General features: G+C 26.9%; 1 protein-coding gene across 3 annotated transcripts in view; it reads left to right on the forward strand.

Annotated features, from left to right (window-relative positions):
* Positions 1–12809, forward strand: part of LOC107455374 (monocarboxylate transporter 13) — a 50980-nt gene that overhangs the window by 14776 nt on the left and 23395 nt on the right. For 2 of the 3 annotated variants that reach the window (XM_043045384.2, XM_043045370.2), the window contains exon 1: positions 2778–2988. The exons of the other annotated variant lie outside the window; for it this stretch is intronic. The gene's annotated coding sequence lies outside the window, so the exon portion shown is untranslated. Of the gene's footprint in view, positions 1–2777; positions 2989–12809 lie in introns of those variants that run through there. 3 annotated transcript variants of the gene reach the window in all.

The raw sequence follows: 12809 nt of genomic DNA on the forward strand, positions 1-12809 counted from the left end.
TTAAATTTATGCTAATATTTCGCAAATTGCAAGCTTCAGTCATTTTTTGATAAGCAGAATGAGTGTTTCATTTTGTTTCATCGTCAATAAAAATTTCTGCCACTTTTTAACTAAATTTTATTTCTTTTTATTATTTTTTATTTTCGCTAGAACTCTATGTGTGGAGAAAATTCAAGTCTCAATAGTTTCCTGATCATTACAAACCGAGTTAGTCGCTATAGTATTTCATGTTATCCCCAAACAGAAAAATTATAATATTACTACTTTTCGCTTAGCTAGTGTGATTGAATTTCAGCTGGAGCTCTATGTTGCATAACAAGAAAAACGAAAATAAAAAACAATCGTTTTCTGATCGATCGAAGATTTTTTCCAGCCATATTATCGACTAATGGAATTTATCGTGAGTCGAAAGTTTGCCTACTTTCCGCCGAATCATAATACTCGAATTTCAAATGATATCTATTTGATGATCAATAAAAGTTTCATCTTATTTTTTAAATAGTACAAACAAAGTATGTCACAATTTTAGTGATAATCAAAATTTCTAGCATTTTTCGACGAAAAATTAGACACAAAACTAAAAAGAAGAAAAAAATTTTTAATATTACTTTTTTTCAATTAAACTAAAAAGGAGAATATTATCTCAGACTTTAAACGAAAAACGTTTACAAACGTTAAAAACCCAAACATTTGCTGTCTCCTCAATGATCTTCAATGTAAAGAGAAAAGTTTTTGCATTTCGGCCAGATTATTGAACTAATTAAGCACTAAGCTGTAGATATTGTTCTTCAATACATATTTTTTGTCGTTCTTAAAAGTTAATTTTCTTTTAACTAGTTGAATAAACTATTATAAAACAGACAAGCTGTGTTTCGTGTTTTTCAATCCATAATATTTTATTTGGCATTGAAAAACTCAAATGTCCTAGGATTCTACATCACGAAACGATAAGGTCACGCTATCCACATAAAATAATTCTTTCCTAAAAATACTATATATGTCAAATCCATAAAAAAATCTAGACAAAATGTATGTTTTGGTGAAATTTTCTCTTATAATGACACTCTATAGAATTTTCTACGATATTTCTGTATCGAATGGGTTTTTAAAATATGTTTGTTTTGTACAGGAGTCGGTATATGGGTTATATGATGTTGTAATTCGTGACAATTCGTTAAATAATGAATTGGAATGTGTTTTTGTAAATCAGAGATTTCCAAATAATTTCGTCAACATATAATAAATAAATAAATAATAAATATATAAATAAATATAAATAAATAATAAATATATAAATAGATAAAAGGAATGAATAAAAAATAGGAGATACACGTAGTATCCAAAAAGTTTCCAACGATTTGAAAAAGAAGTTAGAAAAGAAAAACAGAAAACGTTTAAGTTTGCAGCACTCTACTTAAGAATCGTGATTTTATTCTTACTTAGCAAACCGCACTAGCATTTTATTATTATGTTCTGTATATTTTATAACCGTTGTTGAACAGCCGACCCAATTTTTAGGTTTGCGACTACTAATGTTCAACTCCGTAGCCTTGTAATTTTGAACCCAATCCAGAAGACAAGGAAACTCCTGGATCAGTACCCCCAGAGGTTTTGATTTGTTATGAGAACATGGAGGACTTTGCGACTCGACAGATTTAACGTGCATCAGTCACCATTTACTACACGGGGAGTCTTCGGCCGGCGGGGATCGAACCCACGAACTCAGCGCCCTACCGTCCAGACTATTTTATTTTTATAACCGTCTTTGAACAGCCGACCCAATTTTTGGGTTTACGACTACTAATGTTCAACTCCGCTGCCTTGTAATTTTGAACCCAATCCAAAAGACAAGCGAACTCCTGGATCAAGTGCATCGACCACAGTGCTGACGTGAAATATCCTCAGTGGAAGACGGATGATGGGTTAGAGTCCCCTTGCCGTCAGGCTAACCGTGGGAGGTTCGCGTGGTCTTCCTCTCCATGTAACGCAAATGTGAGTTAGTTCCATCAAAACGTCCTCCGCGAAGGCAAATTTCTTCCAATACTAGATCCAGGAGTTCTGGATTGGGTTCAAAATTACAAGGCTACGAAGTTGAACATTAGTAGTCGTAAACCCAAAAATTGGGTTGGTTGTTCAACGACGGTAATAAAAAAAAATCCCCATTTCCACTATATAATCACACTATATACATAAAAAAACAATTGTCTATATGGAAACAATGATTTTTTTAAAGAAAAAGTTTTTTTTATGCCGTTTAATTTTATTTTTTTACGACGCTACATTTATTTTTGAAAATAAATAAAAGATGAATTTTATCGAAGAGTCAGAAAATAACACTTATTATATACATAGAAAAACTAAATTAATAATTAAAAATCAAGCTTTGATAACAAGATTTCAGCATTTAAAAACTATGCGCATAACTAAGTGAACGCAGAAACTGAAGTCTAAGAAAAAGAATTTTCGGTACATTTTTGAGAAAAAAAAAATTAGGGAGAAAATTAGTTATATTGCTGTCCACAAACCCCGGGGCTCGAATTTACTCTTAGTGGTCATGGTCTTGGGTCATTAAAGGACTTTATTTTTAAAATTGCTTGTTTTTAAAATCATTCAGCCATGCCTGAACTATTTTTTTCGTGAGAGAAGACTCGAAAATAATTTATCTTGTATTTTTTTCTCCCTTCCTTAGCAGTCGAATCCAAGAATTCATTTCATGCCACAGAAAGGTTTGAGGGTGTCAGAGCAACAAAGAACTGTTGTCATGCCAACGTGACGTCACTGACATATCTTCTCTTCTGTAGAAAGAGAGGATGCCGGTTTTCGATCAGAACTGCTTGTTGTTGAATTTACACTCTTTATTCCTGATTGTTCCGTTCTTAATCTCCGATAGTTCAACTATATTAATTGGCACTTGTTATAAACAAATTTTAATTTTAAGTGTAATGAACAATTTTGGAAAAATGTTGTGGTAAATATTCTTCTTAAAAGGTAAGCTGTATTGATGACTTTTTTCTATTGATCGATTTTATTTTGTTGATTTGGGTATATAAGTTAATACTGTATTTAATAATTAGAATTATAACTAAATAAACTGTAACATGAAACTTTTGAAGAATAAACTAGTGTTTAACATTATATGAGAGATTTTAATATTATTTTAAGCAATAACATTTTTGCACGTTAATTATTTTTAGTTTGAATATTTCATTAATATTTCTATTGTCAGTCTTATGTATTTCCTAGAATTACAAAAACTCATGACTTAAAATAATTTAATGTAATAGTTTCCGACTATGTAAATTCAGCCACTTTTAAATCAATATAATTTGTATGTTAATTGTTTTTATTTAAAAGTATTTCATCATTATTTCTATAGTCGTTGTTCAATTTACTTATTTCTTAAAATTAATGATCTCTATGGTCGATATAATCGCTACTAATTATAATTCGATATAGTAGTTGGCTATCACATAATTATTAAGTAAATATATATTGTAAGTTAATTTGTATATACATTTTATGTAAATAAGCTGAAATATTTCATACCATTTCTGGAATGAATATTTAATTTATTTCCTAGAATTATTAGACTCGATGGACTTTGAAGAAAGGATTAATTATAGTTTAAAAAAGTTTTTGACCACATGAATTAGGTTGTTAAATTTAGCGTTGTTTAAATTCTTGGGTTCATTCAATTTATCTCCAAAAATAATGAACCATGCATATCGTTCTTTTGAAAACATTAATTCGCAATTCAAGTTACTTTTAAAAATATTCATTTTGCGATTGAGATTGCAAGTTAAACTTCGTTGGAATTTAAAAAATGTTTTTTTAATTGCTGTATACATAGATCTAACTAATACGGTATCTTTTTATGTTATTATTTTATTTATTTTTACCAGAAAAGATAAAAAACAATATTAAATAGAGTTGTTTATGTAACTGTTTCTAGAAAATTTATATGTTAGTAACTCTAAGCCAGAACTTGCGACGTATAATGTTTTATTTTATTAAATTAGTTTTCGGAATGCCTCGGATAAATTTGGTTTCTAAGATTTCCGTTGAGTTTAATCTTAAGCTAAAGCTAGCTTTATAATATAAAAGGCACCGAAAAAAATTTTGCATCAATATTTTATGATCATAATATGTGTTCGTGAAAAAGTATTATTTTATAAACTATTTTCGTAATAAAAGTGTATCTGTTTATTTTCGGGATTTACGATTGCTGTTATGCCAATTTATAAAAAGCTAAATTCGGATATAAAAGTTTTGTTATTAAAAATGGATTTTAACTTAAATGAATTCAAGAGTCATATGACAAAACTTGCTAACCTTTCTCATATGTTACAGCAGCGGTTCCCAATTTCTTTCAGATCCGAAACCCTAAGCAATCGAACTTCTTTTGGCGGAAGCTTGTCAATTAACGAAAGTAAAATCAGAAGTCAGGTGTAAATATGCTAACAAAAAAAAATTAAACTCTTAAATTAATTTAGAGAAATAAAATGGGAAGAATGAATTTTTTTTTCATTGTTTCATCAATAACAATCTTAAAATTAAGTATTATGCTAGGCAGTTGAATTCGCAAATCTACAACAACTTTTAGTTTATTGTTTTTTGGCGAATACATGATATCAAATTGAATAAAACAACTGAATAATGTTTTTTTTTTTTTTTTAAAAAACTTATAAAATGCGAAAATGGTTATTGGAAAAGTAATAAGTAATTCTTGAAGTTGGCTATTTTATTTTCAATTTTAAAATTCTATGAGACAAAGTGATACAATTATTTGTTAATATGTATCCTTTTAGTAATTTTTTTTTATTAGAAAAAAATGTAATTTGGAAAATTTTTGAGAAAATAACCCTAAATATTCATTTTAAAATTTGCTTTATTTTTTTAATGGCATTTTACTTGAATGATTTCATAATAACAACCAAATTATTAAATAAGTAATCGATTATGTTTTAAAACGAACTTATTACAGGTTACAAAAACCATTACTTGCCAAAAATAAAGTAGTAGCTCACGGAACCTTCTAACATTTCCACGGAACCCTAAAGTTCCGCTGAACGTCTTTTGGGAACCGCTGTGCGGGAGGTTCCTTCAACATTCAGATTGCGTTGGATTATAGTTTTGGTAATCAATTAGGTAATATTATAACACCTAAGTTAAGAAAAAACTTTGAACAAATTATTTACTTCTTTTAAAAAATTTTTAATGTTTGAAAAATAAAATTAAAAAGATGTTTTCATAACAGAACAAAACTATGGTTATCAATTAAGTAATTTTCATGAGAAAAAGAAAAGTTTAAAAATCATTATCTTTTTTCTTAGTCCAGAATTTTTAATGAATACATTAAAAATTGAGGGGGCATCGCAATTTTAAACATGGAATTAATGAAGGTATATAGTAGAACAAACTTTTAGTACTTTTGCGCTAAATCATTTAAGTAGCATAATCTATTAACTCTTGAGCTCCAAAATGACATTTTTTTTTTACAATTATTTCTCCAAACAGTTTGGCCTAAGATTAATTAATGAGTTCAATACGTTTCCATCCTTTTTAAACGCTAAATTAGCCTGATCTTTACGATACAACATTACCAAATGAATTTTTATCGACTTTTGAAAATTTTATGAAAGACACACACAAAAAAAGTTTTTAATTTTAAAATTTTCATGTGAATGCAGTTTTTATAAGATGGCTTTCTGACTACTCCCCATAAAGGCCTTGCCTAAATACACCTCTACCCTCAGGCATTCTCATAATCTTTTAACTTTAGAATTGATTTGTGACTCATTTTCATGTCTTTACCTTTGGAGGCCTCTTTCCTCAAATCCGTACTCTGTGTGGACGGAAAATGAATAAAGTAAAATATGCATTTAAAAATTGATATTTTATTTTCACAAATACATTGATAATTGCTTATTTAATCCAGTTCGGAGTATCTTTTTAAACATGTAAAGAAATTGATATTTTATTTTCACAAATAAGTTGAGAATTATTCTTTACTCCACTAGGAGGTATTTTTCGAAACATGTAAAAAATTGGTATTTTATTTTCACAAATAAATTGACAAGTATTTATTTACTCTACTCGGGAGTATCTTTCGAAACATGAGAAAAATTGATAGTATATTTTTACAAATTGATAAATTTAATTTACTCCACAGGGAGTATCTTTCGAAACATGAAAAGAAATTGACATTTTATTTTCACAAATTGAGAACTATTCATTTACTCCACTAGGAGGTATCTTTGGAAACATGCAAAAAATTTGTATTTTATTTTCACAAATAAATTGATAATTGTTGATTTACTCCAGTTGGGAGCATCTTTTTAAACATGTAAAGACATTTATATTTTATTTTTACAAATAAATTGAGAATTATTCTTTACACCAGGAGGTATCTTTCGAAACATGTGAGAAAAATTGATTGTTTATTTTTACAAATTGATAAATTTAGTTTACTCCACAGGGGAGTATCTTTCGAAACATGGAAAGAAATTGACATTTTATTTTTACAAATTGAGAATTATTCATTTACTCCACTAGGAGGTATATTTCGAAACATGTAAAAAATTGTTATTTTATTTTCACAAATAAATTGACAAGTATTTATTTACTCTACTCGGGAGTATCTTTCGAAACATGAGAAAAATTGATCGCTTATTTTTACAAATTGATAAATTTAATTTACTCCACAGGGGAGTGTCTTTCGAAACATGGAAAGAAATTGAATTTTATTTTTACAAATTGAGAATTATTCATTTACTCCACTAGGAGGTATCTTTCGAAACATGTAAAAAATTGGTATTTTATTTTCACAAATAAATTGACAAGAATTTATTTACTCTACTCGGGAGTATCTTTCGAAACATGAGAAAAATTGATCGTTTATTTTTACAAATTGATAAATTTAATTTACTCCTCATCTTTCGAAACATGAAAAGAAATTGACATTTTATTTTTACAAATTGAGACTTATTCATTTACTCCACTAGGAGGTATCTTTCGAAACATGTAAAAAATTGGTATTTTATTTTCACAAATAAATTGATAAATTTAATTTACTCTACTGGGGTGTATCTTTCGAAACATGAGAAAAATTGATCGTTTATTTTTACAAATTGATAAACTTAATTTACTCCACAGGGGAGAGTCTTTCGAAACATGGAAAGAAATTGACATTTTATTTTTACAAATTGAGAATTATTCATTTACTTCACTAGGAGGTATCTTTCGAAACATGTAAAAAATTGGTATTTTATTTTCACAAATAAATTGATAAATTTAATTTACTCTACTGGGGTGCATCTTTCGAAACATGAGAAAAATTGATAGTTTATTTTTACAAATTGATAAATTTAATTTACTCCACTGGGGAGTATCTTTCGAAACATGTGAAAAAATTGACATTTAATTTCCACGCATAAATTGATGATTGTTCATTGATAATATATATATTTTTTATTGATAATTGAAAGATACACGGGAGCATCTTTCGAAACATATAAAACAAAATTATAAGTAGTCGTACAATGAGAATCTGAAAAATATTGCACGCCGTATTTAATAATTTCGATCACTATAGAAATTTTTTTCTTTTTAAGAATTTTAGCCTACAAATTTATACAAAAGCAATTTTTAATCAGCATTTTTAAAAAGGTAGTCTAGTTTTATACTGTTACGCAGTAGAAAAATCAACGTAAGCGACAGAAAATTCTAAATACAGATATTTAAATATTTGGCTTATTTGAATAATAAGCTACACCCTTGCGAATAAAACTAAAAAAAAAAAAAAAAAAGCTTTCAAAAATAATATTTTAGCATTACTAACAAAAAAAGAAGGGGGGGGGAGAGAATATGGATGTGAAATCGCCTTATTCGAAGTACTTAAGTTGTTTTTTGCAATTTCACTGCAATATAAATTTTTGTCGGTTTTTCGATTTTTTAAAAAAAATCTTTCTTTTAATGTAATTTACGTTATAAGAATTTTTCAACTTCATTCAAACTGGTCTTTGTTAGTTCTAACAAAAAATGAAAGTAAATCTTAAAAAACCTTAACAGAGGCAAATGTACAAAATATTACTTTCTGATATAGTGCTGTTAGTGTAAATGTTACACCTAAACGATTGTCTTTTTTAAAAGATAAATTTAAGAAAATCTTTAGAGGAAACAGTTGAATTGTTAAGTTTATTGTTGTACAACTGCCACAAAAGCAGTAAATTTTTCTTAGCACAATAGAGTAAACCATACTTTGTTTATTAATCTTAGTTCCTTTTTAAAAAATAGGCCAGTTATTGTAGTTTGCGATGAGAATAGACCGATGCGAAGACTTAAATAATATTTAAGTCATTGTACAGTATATACTATAAAAAGTTTATAATTATTAAACAAAAACTACACAGAAAAATATTGCTATTTAATGCAAACATTAATGTATTAAAGTTTAATTCTATATTTTGATGTGTCTAAAAAGTTTTTGAAACCNTTATTTTAAAGTATTTCATCATTATTTCTGTAGTCAGTGTTCAATTTATTTCTTAAAATTATTGATTCCTCTGGACAAAATATTCGCTACTAATTATAATTCAATATAGTTGTTGGTTACCACATAGTTATTAAGTAAATATATATTGTACGCTAAATTGTATACATATCTTATGTAAATAAATTAAAGTATTTCATAGCATTTCTGGAATGAATATTTAATTTATTTCCTAGAATTATTAGACTCGGTGGACTTTGAAGAAAGGATTAATTATAGTTTAAAAAAGTTTTCGACCACATGAATTAGTTAAATTTAGCGTTGTTTAAATTTTTAGGTCCATTCATTTTACCTGATATAATCAATTTATCTCCAAAAATAATGAACCATGCATATCGTTCTTTAAATAACTTCGCGATTCAATTTACTTCTAAAAATATTCATTATGCGATTGAGCTTGCAAGTTAAACTTCGTTGAAATTTAAAAACTGTTTTTTTTTTAATTGCTGTATACATAGATCTAACTAATACGGTATATTTTTATTTTATTTATTTTTATTAGAAAAGATAAAAAACAATATTAATTAGAAAAGATAAAAAACAATATTAATTAGAAAAGACAAAAAACAATATTAAAAGATAAAAAACAATAATAAAGATAAAAAACAATATTAAAAACAATAATATATAATTTAAATTGTCTATGGAACTGTTTCTAGAAAATTTATATGTTAGTAACTCTAAGCCAAAACTTGCGACGTATAATGTTTTATTTTATTAAATTAGTTTTCGGAATGCCTTAGATAAATTTGGTTTCTGAGATTTCCGTTGAGTTTAATCTTAAGCTAAAGCTAGCTCTATAATATAAAAGACATCGAAAAAAAGTTTGCATCAATATTTTATGATCATAATAGCTATCTTGCTTAATCCAATGTGTTCGTGAAAAAGTATTATTTTATAAACTATTTTCGTAATAAAAGTGTGTTTATTTTCGGGATTTACGATTGCTGTTATGCCAATTTATAAAAAGCTAAATTCGGATATAAAAGTTTTGTTATTGAAAATGGATTTTAACTTAAATGAATTCAAGAGTCATATGACAAAACTTGCTAACCTTTCTCATATGTTACAGCAGCGGTTCCCAATTTCTTTCAGATCCGAAACCCTAAACAATCGAACTTCTTTTGGAGGAAGCTTGTCAATTAACGAAAGTAAAATCAGAAGTCAGGTGTAAATATGCTAACAAAAAAAAAATGAAACTCTTAAACTAATTTAGAGAAATAAAATGGGAAGAATGATTTTTTTTTTCATTGTTTCATCAATAACAATTTTAAAATTAAGTATTATGTTAGGCAGTTGAATTCGCAAGTCTACAACAACTTTTAGTTTATTATTTTTTGGCAAATACATGAAATCAAATTGAATAAAACAACTAAATAATGTTTTTTTTCTTTTTTTAAAAAAAAGAACTTATAAAATGTGAAAATGATTATTGGAGAAAAGCAATAAAGTAATTCTTGAAGTTGATTATTTTATTTTGAATTTTAAAATTCTATGAGACAAAGTGATACAATTATTTGTTAATATTTATCCTTTTAGTAATTTTTTTATTAGAAAAAAATGTAATTTGGAAAATTATTGAGAAAATAACCTCTGAATATTCATCTTAAAATTTGCTTTTTTTTTAATGGCATTTTACTTAAATGATTTCATAATAACAACCAAATTATTAAATAGATAATCGATTATGTTTTAAAACGAACTTATTACAAAAATCATTACTGGTTGAAAATAAAGTAGTAGCTCACGGAACCCTGTAATATTTCCACGGAACCCTAAAGTTCCGCACAACACCTTTTGGGAACCGCTATGCTGGAGTTTCCTTCAACATTCAGATAGCGTTGGATTATGGTTTTGGTAATTAATTAGGTAATATTATAAAACCTTAGTTAAAAAAAAACTTTGAACAAAATATTTACTTCTTTTAAAAAATTTTTAATCTTTGAAAAATAAAAAGATATTTTAATTTCGGAACAAAACTATGGTTATCAATTAATTTTTATGAGAAAAAATAAAAGTTTAAAATCATTATCTTTTTTCTTATTTCAGAATTTTATTGAATACATTAAAAATTGAGTGGGATCGCTATTTTAAACATGGAATAAGTGAAGGTATATAGTAGAACAAACTTTCAGTACATTTGATTTTGCGCTAAATCCTTTAAGTAGCGTAATCAACACACTCTTGAGCTCCAAAATGAGATTTTTTTTTACAATTATTTCTCCAAACAGTTTGGCCTTAGAGTACTCAATGAGTTCAATACTTTTCCATCCTTTTTAAACGTTAAATTAGTCTGATCTTTACGATACAACGTTACCAAATATACTTTTATCGACTTTTGAAAATTTTTATGAAAGACTCACAAAAAAAGTTTTTAATTTTAAAGTTTTCATGTAAATGCAGTTTTTTAAGACTGCTTTTTGACTACAACCCATGGAGGCCTTGCCTAAATACACCTCTACCCTCTGGCATTCTCATAATCTTTTAACTTTTTTTTCCTTTGGAATTGATTTGTGACTCCTTTTCATGTCTTTACCTTTAGAGGCCTCTTTCCTTAAATCCGTACTCTGTGGGGACGGAAAATGAATAAAGTTAAACATGCATTAAAAAATTGATATTTTATTTTCACAAATAAATTGATAATTGTTTATTTACTCCAGTTGGGAGTATCTTTTTAAACATGTAAAGAAATCGATATTTTATTTTTACAAATAAGTTGAGAATTATTCTTTACTCCACTAGGAGGTATCTTTCGAAACGTGTAAAAAATTGGTATTTTATTTTCACAAATAAATTGATAAGCATTAATTTACTCTACTCTGGAGTATCTTTCGAAACACGGAAAAAAAATTGATCGTTTATTTTTTACAAATTGATAAATTTAATTTACTCCACTGGGGAGTACCTTTCGAAACATGTGAAAAAATCCACATTTTATTTCCACGCATAAATCGATAATTGTTCATTGATAATATATTTTTTTTTATTGATAGTTGAAAGATACTCGGGAATATCTTTCGAAACACGTGAAAAAAATGATCGTTTATTTTTACAAATTGATAAATTTAATTTACTCCACTGGGAAGTATCTTTCGAAACATGCGAAAAAATTGACATTTTATTTTTACAAATTGAGAATTATTCATTTACTCCACTAGGAGGTATCTTTCGAAACATGTGAAAAAATTGACATTTAATTTCCACGCATAATTTGATAATTCTTCATTGATAATATATTTTTTTTATTGATAATTGAAAGATACTCGGGAGTATCTTTCGAAACATGTAAAACAAAATTGTAACTAGTCCTACAATGAGAATCTGAAAAATATTGCACGCGGTATTTAATAATTTCGATCACTAGAGAATTTTTTTTTTCTTTTTAAGAATTTTAATCAACAAAAATATACAAATGCAATTTTTTAATCAGCATTTTTAAAAAGGTATAGTCTAGTTTTATACTATTACGCAATAGAAAAATCAACGTAAGCGACAAAAAATTCTAAATTGAGATTTTTAAATATTTGGTATACTTGAATAATAACCCTACGAAAAAAATTAAAAAAAAATTAGTTTTCTGGAATAATATTTCAGCTTTACTAGTAAAAAAAGAAGAGGGGGGGGGGAAGAAATTGGAAGTGAAGTGGTTTTTTTCGATGCACTTACGTTGTTTTTTGCAATAGCACGGTAATATACGGTTTTTGTCGGTTTTTCGATTTTTTAAAAAAAATCTTTCTTTCAATGTAATTTACGTTATAAGAATTTTTCAACTTCATTCAAACTGGTCTTTGTTAGTTCTAACAAAAAATGAAAGTAAATCTTAAAAAACCTTAACAGAGGCAAATGTACAAAATATTACTTTCTGATATTAGTGCTGTTAGTGTAAATGTTACACCTAAACGATTGTCTTTTTTAAAAGATAAATTTAAGAAAATCTTTAGAGGAAACAGTTGAACTGTTAAGTTTATCGTTGTACAACTGCCGCAAAAGCAGTAAATTTTTCTTAGCACAATAGAGTAAACCATACTTTGTTAATTAATCTTAGTTCCTTTTTAAAAAATAGGCCAGTTATTGTAGTTTGTGATGAGAATAGACTGATGCGAAGACTTAAATAATATTTAAGTCATTGTACAGTATATACTATAAAAAGTTTATAATTATTAAACAAAAACTACACAGAAAAATATTGCTATTTAATGCAAACATTAATGTATTAAAGTTTAATTCTATATTTTGATGTGTCTAAAAAGTTTTTGAA

This window comes from Parasteatoda tepidariorum, chromosome 2 (assembly GCF_043381705.1).
Source record: "Parasteatoda tepidariorum isolate YZ-2023 chromosome 2, CAS_Ptep_4.0, whole genome shotgun sequence".
NCBI lineage: Eukaryota > Metazoa > Arthropoda > Arachnida > Araneae > Theridiidae > Parasteatoda > Parasteatoda tepidariorum.